This window comes from Anguilla rostrata, chromosome 2 (genome assembly GCF_018555375.3).
Source record: "Anguilla rostrata isolate EN2019 chromosome 2, ASM1855537v3, whole genome shotgun sequence".
Classification (NCBI taxonomy): domain Eukaryota; kingdom Metazoa; phylum Chordata; class Actinopteri; order Anguilliformes; family Anguillidae; genus Anguilla; species Anguilla rostrata.
The window spans coordinates 4,672,977-4,685,332 of record NC_057934.1 but is presented as its reverse complement, the minus strand read 5'-3'; the positions used below and the strand labels follow the sequence as shown (position 1 = coordinate 4,685,332).

Below are 12,356 nucleotides of genomic sequence, written 5' to 3'. Positions count from 1 at the left end.
TTCAAATAACTAGTATGTCAGCCTACACACTTACTAGCAGCCATATGTATACTTCCAAAAGTAGTCGAAATAGATAAATAGTTGATAGCAGTTAAAAAGTGTCAAGGCTTGGCTAAAGATGGCGTATTCAGTGACAAGTGTCTTAATTAAGACATACCACCTTAAGACTCACAGCTGACAAAATGAACCTGAAGGAGTGGGTCCTTAAGAAAACCCCCCAAGTCTTACCACCGCATCAGACGTTATTACTGACACAGATACACACGGACAGACGCACTTAGCGGCAGCTCAAAGTCGGAGTCGAGCCTCCAGACACAACCGTGAGAGGAAGAGGAAGGCCTTTCTCTCAATGGCCCCCTTTAACCACGGGCCAAACACCAAACACGATCGCTTTGATTTAATTAAAATGTGATGGCGACCACTTCAGCTGGGCGGGGGGGGGTGGGTTTGGGGTTGGGGGGATCCCGGGCAATATTGATCCTTGGAGAAGAGAGTCTGATGTAGAGAGGGTCTCTCTCCCCTGGGTAAGGGAGGCCACACACCTGTGAGCAAGAGCAGGATAAGCCCAGATTAAGCTAAAGTTACCCCCTCTCTCTCTCTCTCTCTCTCTATCCCTCCCTCCCTCTCTCTCTCGCTCCGCCATGTCATTCTAAACCTCTACAGGCAACCGCAGCCGTGGACAAAGCCCCTTTTGGGCTGTCCCCTAATAAACGCCATTAGCGTTCAAACATCAAACGCGAGGGGGGGCGGAGGGGGGGGATTAGGAGATCTCCAAAAAATTTGTAGTCTAAGGAACTTCCTCACTCAAAACAGGCATTCTTTGCTGGAGATAATGCCACAATTTGTCGTCCCCCCCCACCCTCCTCTCTGTCCCTCTTTCTCTCCATTTTTCGTCGTCGTCGTCGCCGCCGTCTTCCCCTGCTTTGCGAAAGGGGCGCGCGCGGTAATCCCAGGCGGATGAAACTGAGGATTCGCCAGAAGGGAGATGGCGGATGGCGGATGGCTTTGTAACAGCTTTCATACGGGCCGGCGTGGGGGATTGGAGAGCTCTCCAGGCACTTAACACACCAACGGCGCGCACGGCGAGGGCAGTGCGTCAGAGAAGGAAGGCTGGCGCGTTGTTACTGTAACCTGCGCACAGTCACCTGTACCTGCGCCCCGCCCGATTCCATGGGCACCTGGGGGGGGGGGGGGGCTGGCTGACAAGCCACCTCTACTGCTGTCAGCTCAAGACACTGACTCTAAAGGACTCTTAAAGTCTTATTCAGAGTTACACTGGTGGCAGATAAATAAATAAATAAATAAACAAACATCTGACAGTTGGTGACTTGTGTCAAAGCCACGGCGGTGTGAAGCGCAGATCGAAAGGCGACACACACACACACACACACAAACACACACACACACACACACTGCCCTGCGCCCAAACGCACACACACACACACACATACACGCACGCACGCACGCACGCACGCACGCACGCACGCACGCACCGCCCTGCACGCACACGCACACACGCACGCACACACACACACACACACACGCACACACGCACACACGCACGTGACTGCCGGCAAAAATGTCACACTGACATTCTTTAAGCGCACTTGGGTCTGAGTCAGGGGAAAAAAGGTTCACCTGGTAAATCAGCCTCTGTGTCTCTCTCCCCATCTGTCCCTCCTCCCTCTCTCTGCCCCAGTCTCTCTCTCTCTCTCTCTCCCTCCTCCCCCTCTCTGCCCCAGTCTCTCTCTCTCTCTCTCCCTCCTCCCCCTCTCTGCCCCACTCTCTCTCTCTCTCCCCAGTCTCTCTCTCCATCTCTCCCTCTCTCTCTCCCCAGTCTCTCTCTCTCCCCATCTCCATCTCCATCTCTTCCTCTCTCTGTTTCTGCCCCTCCACCTGATTGGAAAGGAGCTCTGCTCCGTTGGGATCAGGCTGAAAACACAAAAAGGTTGAAGAACAGCTGAACCTGGCGGCCGGTATGCAGGGGTCAACGGCGGTAACCGCCAGCCCCCCCCCCCCGACCCCGCCCGCCGGGGACTCCGATTCCCAGGACTTACCGGGATTTACCGCCACGGGGCGGGGGGTATGTTCTGCAATATTGAGGATCGCTTACAGAACTAGCGAGAGATGAAAGGAGGAGAGAGGAGAGCGGGACCCCCCCCTCCCGCCCCCCCCCCCTCAGCCCGGGGATTTACCCTCCTAGCGTTTCACAGATTAGCAGCCGCCGCTACGGCCCCCTGTTGGAGGTCCAGGGGCGGGGCTGCCCCTCCACGAAGACACGCCCCTTTATCCCTGTCCCGCCGGCCTGTGCTGACTGTGCTCAGAATCTGTAGGGTGGAGCTCTGTGCTGACTGTGCTCACAGTCTGTAGGGTAGGACTCTGTGCTAACTGTGCTCACAGTCTGTAGGGTGGAGCTCTGTGCTGACTGCTCACAGTCTGTAGGGTAGGACTCTGTGCTAACTGTGCTCACAGTCTGTAGGGTGGAGCTCTGTGCTGACTGTGCTCACAGTCTGTAGGGTGGAGCTCTGTGCTGAGACGTGAGCAGTCTCCCAATTAAGAAAGATCCCCTGGGACTCAATTAAGTAATTAAGTTAATTAGACTAATTGAATGTGCACAGCACATAAGTGGCAGGAGACACAGTGTAAATTAAAAGGAGGAGAGCCCTGCACCCTATACCCCCCGGGACTCCCCGTGTGCCACGCACACACACACACACACACAAGCACACACAGGCACACACACACCACACGCCACACACACATGCACTAACGCACGTACATGCCCACAGACACACTCAAACTCACACACCTCCCATTCCCTCCACGACAATCACAATAAAAGACAAAAACACATTTTAGGAGTGCCTAACTGCATGGTGGGAACTGTAACTGGAACCTGCAAACATGCCACATATCTGTGGTGAACCAGAAGGCAGTGAGATCTCAATCGCACACTTGAGAACATTGTAAAAAATGTTCTTAAGAAAATGCTGCCGTGTCTGTAAAGGACATTGGCTAGCCTGGGGAGGCTACAGCAGCGATGTGAAGGCAATGACTCACAGGCCCGGCTACAGCACATCCGCTACGTGACCACAGCGGTTACACCTCGTACAGGGGATCAGGACGGCGAGACAAATACACAAATAATCACGATGAGGATATTAAAAGATGCGATCTTATTGGTGGAGGATCAAACTCATGAAATGGAGGGAGGGAGGGATAGAGGGAAGGACGGATGAAACCAGTTTACTTCACACTGTACGACGTTCTGTGGCGGGTCGTTTGCATGTTTGCCGTTTAAAACATCTCTCCTAATTTTCGCAGGTCAAACGTGGCCCCCCCACCCCCTCCACCCCCCCCCCAGTTGGGGTTCTCCAGGGCGACGCGCCCCCACCTTCCAGAACACCCCCCCCCCCCCCCCCGGGCTCAGGAGCATCTGCGTCGCCCCCACATTCTGAGCGGCCCGCATCTGTTACTCCTGCACCCCCCTTGTAGAGAAAGCCCCCATGCCCCCCCCCTTTTAATCCTTTTTGACTTTATTCACGCAAAGGTCATGTGGAATCCTCCTAAAAGGAGGAGGGCGGGGCCAGCAGCCGGCCCGGGCCGAGACGGGGCAGGAGAGAGGCGGAGTAATCCTCCAGGAAGGGGCGGGGCATGGGGGGGAGGGCGTGGGACAGCTGAGAGCGCTTACGCACCACCTAGGAGACGCCAGGGTGCGTTTAAAGCGCCTTTCAAATCCTCGTTTCAGAATCTATTTTGGAAATGTTTCTTCACTACAAAACGCCACTTTATTTTAAATTCCTCCCCCCTGTGGGATAACCTCTTGCTCTTAACCTCGTCCTCCCCTTCAGCCCAGGACGTCCCATCATTGAGTCGGGCTAATTAACCCCATAGCAAAGCACCCCAACTCCAGGTCCACCTGGAATGGCACAGGCGCCCCAATACAGGTGACCAGTCAGGGCCGCGATTTCCTGCCATAAAAAGGCCCAGTGAAGGAGTCCCCAGCTAGGATCCGATATCCTGCGCCCAAATCTCAACCTTATCCCTCATGAGTGAAGAGGTGCTAAAGATTATTCTTTAAACGCTTTGCTTGAGAAGAGGGACGTCATCCTAGTCCGGAGGTAATCAGATGCAAAAGTAAGTTGCAAAAGAGAATGTTATCGGATTATGAGAGTGACCTTCCGGAAGGTGCCGCAGGGCGTGAGACCTGGGCAGGCCAGAGCCCGGAAGTGCCCACCTTTGAGAGGAGAGGCCAGCTCATTCCCCACGGGCCGGCGACGGCGCAGGCCGCGCGCCGCCCGCATCGGGGCCGTCTTTGGTGCGGGGGCCGAGGGGCTGATCACGCGCGGAGAGGGGCGCACTCCATCTTCGTCCAGTGCCTCTCCAGGCTGTCTCCGCTCACCGAGAGGCGACGAGCGCGCTCCCGGCGCTGGGGGGGCGGGGCCTGGCCGGGGGCCTTGGGCTCGTAGAAGGGATTGGACCTGCGGAATGCGTCATGGCAACGTGTCAGCCGCCACCCCTTCAATTAATGATCACAACCAGAGCGACGAGAGTAGCTCACATCCAGAGAGAATTAAAGTACATTCATTCAGCTAAAGACTACGCTTCACAATCATATCAAAAAACCTTTTTTAAAAAATGGCTGTGAGATAATGTGTTGAGAAAAATACCTTCACAATCAAAATAATGACATTACATCAGTCATAAACTCTTGTTGTTTGAAGCCTTTTTGGAAGTACTGTTTTTATTAATCCTATTGTTTTTGAATTTTTTTTTTATTGGCATCTATGAGGCAAATTCAGAGTAGGAAACAAGTTAATTTGTGTGGTCTTAGTTGGCTCAGTTTGAACAGCAACAAGATTTTTTAAAAAGATTAAATTATAGAAGACCAGTAGATCCCACAGTGCCACCTGGAGGCTGCGGGCAGTAACTGCGGGAACTACGGGGACCCTGCCTTATCAAGGCAAGATCACAATCATGTCGCTCCATCTACACCGGCAATGCCAGCAGAAATTCAACACGGGCCTAGGTAACAATGAGACAACTCTAATTTGTCCTGGCTTCAACACCAGAGAGAATGACTCCGCCTTCTCCATTCAGAGAGGCCAAATTAAAAATTGGCCAATCAAACGGCTCATTTGGGCAGCACAGGCGGCCAGGTGGTCTGGGGTCAGCTATTTTTTTTTTTTTTTTAACTAACCCCCCGTCCTGCGTTCCCTGTTCCTGCGGCCAGACCCGGGACGGGTGGGGGGGACAAACGGGTCAGATCCTACCAGTGCTCCTAGCCTGTCTCCCCCCACCAGGCCCACCCCGAAAAGCTCACCTGTCAATCAGCCCACTCAATAAGAGAGAAAGCCCGGAGGGCGGGGCCAGGTGTGCGGGTGAACAGCGAGGCGAACGCACGCACGTCTTCGCCACGCAGGAGGATAAAGATAAATAAAAAAGGGGGAAGGGGCCTGTCTCGCAGAGCAAACGTGGGGCCACGGGCTCACAGAGGGGTTCAAAAAGGGGCATGCAGTCAAAACAAACGGGGGCGTGAGGAACGGCGCCCCAAAACCCGCAAAAGTGAGGAGGGAAGAGCGAGAGAGGGGGGAGCTCGTCACCGTCGGAGGGGGGCGCTGATTGACATGGCGGGTCTGAAAGCTGTGCCGTTTCGACGGCTCAGGGGGTGTCTACGGGGGGGGGGGGGGGGGGGAAGACAGGTAAAGGAATGCGTGGAACAACAGCCTCACTGTTCCCGCTTAAAGAAGCCATGCCCCTCCCCCCCCACACAGCTCAGTTCCTCACGCCACTGCTCGCTGCATAACAACCCGATCCCATCAACAGTCGGTCCTCAGAACAGCAGCCCCCCAGTTCCCCCAAATCCCCCTCACAGCACCCCCCCCCCCGGTACCCCCACACACCCCCCCCCTTCCCCCCTCACTCACTCGTCCAGCTCCTCCTCGGCCCGGGTGCTGGGGGCGTACAGGTACTTGCTCATGTCCACGGGCCGCACGTTCTTCCTCTTGGCGGGTTCCGGTTTCGGGGGGGACGGGTGGGGCTCGGCCCTCTCGGGGCGGGGCGGGGTCCGGGTCGGGCTCCGGCTCCGGCTCCAGGTCGGGCTCTTCGAAGGGGTTCCCCCCCCCCTGCAGGGGCTCCGGGGGGCCGTCGTTGAAGGGGTTGGTGGGGTCCTGGTCGTAGAAGAGCTCCTCTTCTTTCTGAGGGGGCTGGGGGGCGGGCCTACAAACAGGCTCTGCGAGGGAACGCAACACACACGTCCGAAAGTCAGCACTGGTGTGTGTGTGAGTGTGTGTGTGTGTATGAGTGTGTGTGTGTGTGTGTGTGTGTGTGAGTGAGTGTGTGTGTGTGTGTGTGTGTGTAGGTTGTGTGTGTGTGTTGGAGTGTGTGAGTGTATAGTGCTTGGCTATCTGTGTAAATAAAAAAAAAAACCATCCAGCACGCAGTTTAATTCTCCCAGTTTCCAAAGTGAGCTTCCTCACTGTAACAGAGACTGGAGGGCCAGATTTTGCTCAGGTAGGACTTTGAACACAACAGGTTATACAGCATGCATTAGACAGCGCTTTATCTGAAATGCTTTACTAACCCTTGAGATTCAATAATATTCCTGCAGCTAACATTCAATTTTGAAGGAAAAAATCTATTAACGTTTAGAACAAAGTTTCACACGGTTGTCCATTTTGGCTAGCAACTACCATCTAAATAGTTAATGCATCTCGAATAAGCATGTGACCCAGGTGGGGAAAGTACATGCAGTGTTAGCCCTATTAGAGGCAGGGTGGGTCATGTGTGGCGCTGGTCTGTTGTAAAGCGTCTATTAGCTAATGATCGCGCACACACCCAGTTCTCTCTCTTCTCGTGGTGCCAGAATGTCTTCAAAAAAAAAAACGATTTCTTTTCACCCCAGCCAGACCTCATTCACCGAATTGCTCATTCACGCAGAACGTGTCAATCTAAATGAAACCCTGTCACGAGCATTTTGACCCGACGGGGGTCAAGAGGAGTGCCACCCGAGAGCGCCCTCACATGGAGAAACAAGGGCCATGCAACCAATCCCCCAGAGCGTTCAATGGAAACACCAGAAAAGGCAAGCATTGGCACAGCACTGAAAACGTTTTATTCTTCATTTATTAATTTTAATTTTATTAATTTTTTTAATTTTTGGTCCAAGCTCTCCATCACACAATTAAGTCACATCATGATGATAAATGAACACTGGTGACTTTGTGACTGACATACAGACCTCACTGTATTCAGGACTGGCCAGGTTAAGGACGGTTAAGTTATTTTTAAAACGAGTTGCTAACGGAGATTAAACAAATTTCTTCCTGCAGATGTGTTAAGCTGAACAAGAGAAGCCAAGTTCTCACTGTGGACGGCTGTGAGCACTTTTACTTATTTTTATTTTTGTTTTACCGTTTCTCAAGCCTAGTTCAGGGTCTTATTCGTTTATCACGCGCACTTCTCGCGCTTCATTATTCCACCGTTTCCCGTCTGCCGGTATTCTGGAGAGCAGGTTTAAAAGCACTGCCGCGGCCACGTCAGAAAACAGCCCAGCCGTTCCTGCGAGTCATTCATTGCGACCCCGTCAACTTTTTTTCCGCCTCCTCCATTCTTTGAAACTATGACATCTCGGCAGTCACATATTACCGCATTATTTATCGGTGATAGGCTGTCAGCGCATTTAGCGCTTTTCCCGACTCGGACACGCCCATTCCACGCGAGGTCGGCACGAAATTAACGGCTCCGATTGTAACTCCGGCTCGAGACGAGTGTGACGGCAACACATTCGCATCGTATTTTACAAACACGCACGTGCGCACACACACGCGAGTAACAGACGCCCGCGAGGCTGAGGGAAGAGAACAGTCCCTGATGTCAGAGTGACAGCTGTATAAATGATAAAGGGCCTGCACCTTTTTCCACAGAGCTCCTGCTGCAGCCAGGGCTGCTATTGAAAGACAGGCAGTGTCAGGCAAATTACTGCTTACACTCACGCAAGGCACTGCTCTGAATGAGGTGTAAAAAAATATATATATTTTTTGCAAAGCTAACAAAACCGTATGCCCACTAATTATCATGGTAAAGACAAAAAAAGACACCATGAGCACCATTACCATTTAGAAACATAATATTCACAATGAGCATATTCTTAGGGAAAGTAAGGATACTTTCTTTATGAAGAGGAGTACATTTCTACACCACAGCACCAGATGATTATCACGTCACTTCCTGTCCGTAACGAGCCTGTCCCACTTGTCCAATTCTCCTCAAGCGATCGTCCTTTGAACCTCTGAGAAAGTCTGTTTGTGTCATTTCGAAAAGCTTACTGTAGGTCCACACAGGACGAGCTTAATTAATTGGACAGCATCACCAGGCGGATTTTTCTTCACTATTTTATCTCGCAGAACGCGGGTGTCGGTTAGACCGCCGTTCTGTGGTGGCCACGGTGTCTGCTGGGCCCCCGGTGCGCTTCCACACTTGATTAATTTCAGTCAGCGCTTGGCCGGCGTCCAGACGCCTCGTTTCCAAAGTCTAAATTGGAGCCCTTAGTGCCCCGCGCTAGGTTAGCAAATTTCCCAAGGGGGCCAACTAAAAAAAAAACGTTCCCTTTTTCCCCCCCCTCTCCCTTTCAAAGTCGAAAAATCGGGACGGTTCACGGCTCTTTTTACCTTCCTCGTCGGGGTCCCCGAACGGGTTGAGCTCGCCGGTGTCGTCCGGGTCCTCGAAGGGGTTCCGGACGCCGGCGTTGGCGTTGGGCGCTTCCGGCTCCTCCTCTTCCTCCAGGAAGTTCAGCTTGCTGATGAGCTCTGCGGAAGAGGGCCGCCATTTTGTTACACCCGCTTCGCCAGAAAAAAAAGTGCTAAACACACAGCTCAGTCACAAACCCACCAGGCAAAAAAAAAAACATATATAACACTAAATAATAAAAAAAAGAAAACAAAGACAGTCATCAAACATAATAATAAGAAGAAGAATAATAATAATAATAACAACAACAACAACAATAAACTGCACTTTGGAGTGAACCGCTGACAAAGCCAATACCGTATCCCAGAATTCAGCAGCTTGATAAAGGAGTCAGGACTGGCGTTGGGACGTCCTCTGACATGGGGCGTTACTCTCGCCGAACTCCGCTCAGCTCAACTCCCGGCGCGTTGGCGTTCAGTGAGAGCCGACCGCCACAGAACGCCGCACCGTTCCCACCCCCTCGCTCCGGTCGGCCGGTCTGTTCTGACCCGCGCGGGCGCAACCCGCCAACACCGCGGCGGCTCCAGCGTGGAGGAGAGACGCCGCGCCTCAAGCGCAGTACTCTAACCGCGCAGTACCGGCGAGGCGCGCACGGTTCGATAGTCCGCGTGAAATTCCGCCACCGGTCACCCCGGCAACCTTGTTTTTGATAGGTGCGGAAGCGTGCGCACGCAGGGGTTTTTACGGTTCACTGCAAAATTACAGAGGGCCGGAGATCGTGCACGAGCGGGGGGTGGGGGGGGGGCAAGAAGACGGCAAAGGAAAAACTGAAAAAAAAAAAAAACTGACAGAAGACAACCGCATATCATCTGACAACACATACCAGGGGACCAGGTACAGACCAGACACGACCACACCACAAAGAGAGAGAGAGAGAGAGAGAGAGAGAGAGAGAGGCAGAGAGGGAAAGAGAGAAAGACAAGACCGTGAGAGAGCATGATTAAAAAGAGAGAGAGAGAGAGAGAGAAAGGAAAGGAGAGCTCATAGACCTTCAGAGGAACTGGTAGATGTGTCAGATGGCTTATTTGCTTGCTTTAGGCGGCTGTAGAGGTCCCCGTCTAAGCAGCTGAGGGCACTCAACCGCTCGACCATTTCTGCGAAGAGAGAGCAGTCAGAAGCGTGAGCGGGCCAGACGGACGAGGCCCCACGGGTCCATTAGAACCAGCCTCCATTCAGCCACAAGCCCACCGGTGCGCTCTACTCATTATACATGCACATTCGATCGATCATTTCTCACGTCTGTCCTACACCGAGAAGCCACCTGGCTTTAAGAACGTTAGCCCAGCGGTAACAACGGCGCTGGATCCGGGGCGACGGGGACCCTGAAGTACTGCGTGCGTAATCTGAGGGGTTCGTATCCACACAGAGACATCAGAAATGGTGGAATGCGCTGCTGCCTCATGTTATGTAACTGTCCCATATTCCCAATGAGATTTAAAGCCGCTTAGAAAAAAAGTGTGCGTGTGCACACGCGTGTGTATGTGTGTGTGTGTGTGTGTGTGTGTGAGTGTGTGTGTGTGTGTATATACGTGTGTGAGAGAGAGAGTTTGTGTGGGCATGTGCATGCATCCATTCACACGCAACTGAACGATTCCTACGGAATCTCTCTGCATATATACAAATCTGCCTCCTGACAGAAAGTGAGTGGTGTTCCACATCAGAGCTCTACGCCTCCCTCCTGTGACACGCTCTGGGCCCGAGGCAAAGCTCCAGGAGAGAAGCGTTATCCAGAGCGAAACTGAGCACGTGCAGACCAGCGAGCAGAACCAGCCACGGAGAGGAAACGCAAAGCATCGTGGGTATGAGAAACGACAGGAAAGCCAGAAACAGAAAAACACACAAAAACACTAGGGGTAAAGGAAAAAACAGAAAAAACGAACACGTTGATTTCCCAGGAATACGCAGGTTGATGAAAAATAAAATGGTGGAATGTCACTGCCTGCTCAGCCAGGAAATGCAGACGGCACAGATCCTCGCTTCAGTGGCAGAACTGTGGAAGCTGATAGGCCAACATGGATTCCTCCGGTAGCCAATCAGGCGCTCACAGAACTACTCTGATCCTTCAACTGTGCATCAACCATCATTTACACTTTTAAAACCGACAATGTACACACAAGCAAGGAGTAGGAATGTCATCAACATTTTACATATAAAAACTGTAGTTATTTTAAAGACATTTGGCAGATGTTCTTATCAAAAGCCTACACTTAAAGCATCCATGGAAGGTTCTGGAAAGATGCTCATTACACATTGTATTAAAGCTGTGCCACAGACTCCGCCCATCGCCAAAGACCCCGCCCACTCACCCGTGATCTTCGCGGCCTTCTCCTCCTGATTGACCCGGTTCTCCTCGTCTTCCTCGTTCTCCTCCTCGAAGTCGTCCAGGTTGCCGATGTCCGCCTGCTTCATGCTCATGAGGCTCGCCAGACTCTGCATGTCTTCATCCCTGAAACGACCAATCACAAGACACCGCTCTGTCAATGAGGTACTCAGCCAGCCTATCACGTCACAGGGTGTTACACTGTTGACTCTTCGGCAGCAGTTTGCTAATCCCAGGACTGCGACATGGCCACTATTTCATCCCGGTCACCCAGCAGTGTAAAACTCACACAGACACAGATACGATACACACACATCTAAACTAAAACACACACATACACACACACACACACCATACACACAGAATACTCAATAATACAAATGACAGCAACAGAAGTCAAGCACTTTACTCAAAATCCAAGTCCTTTCCCACCCCTGAGAACGCCGTTTCCCGTGAGCTGGGACTGTCTCGTGTGGGGCGTCCCGTGTGAGGCGTCCCGTGTGAGGCGTCCCGCGGAGGCCGAACTTACGTGGCCTTGCCCTCCCGCAGGAAGATGCAGGACAGGGAGAGCTGCAGGGTGGCGGCGACCACTTTCTTGGACAGCGGCTTGAACTTGAGCTTGACGTCGGTCTGCGTGGGCATGGGGCTGGCGTACTGCTTCATGTTGATGCTGCTGGTGGCCAGGGCCTTGCGCGCGAGGAGACTCCTGAAGGAGGCGCAGTTCATCTTTGAGCAGACCCGGATAACGCTAACACAGGTACGTCATCTCTACAATACTAAACACAGAACTAACCGCTAAACTACAGGAACTAACTGCTAAACTACAGGAACTAACCGCTAAACTACAGGAACTAACCGCTAAACTACAGGAACTAACCGCTAAACTACAAACTAACCCACTAAACCCATGGCATTATGGGAAAACACAATGTGCGGCTCATCTTAATTATCCAACAACACACGCACGTACGCACACACACACACGTACGCACGCACTGCCATCCATATCAATAATAACACTCCAGTGCTGACAGAAACTCAAACTCTGGCCCTTAGCGATCACAACAGAAATCATCATCAGCTGTGTTTGTGTGACAGGCTAGGCTACGCTCATTAAAAAGCCCGAAACAGTGCTGCAGCTGGAACGGGATCGAGCCGAGACAATAAACAACAATATCAAATGGGGGGGGAAAAAAAAAGTAGATTAAGACGACGAAACAACCGGAGTGAGACAGAAGTACATCTAAAGTGAACTAAGCCTCCATAAATAAGCCCTTTTAAGTGGTTT

The 12,356-nt window shown here is 52.3% G+C and overlaps 1 pseudogene; it reads right to left on the bottom strand.

The window, feature by feature from the left end:
* LOC135249557 (EH domain-binding protein 1-like) overlaps nucleotides 1-12,356 on the bottom strand; it is a 112,218-nt pseudogene that overhangs the window by 63,337 nt on the left and 36,525 nt on the right.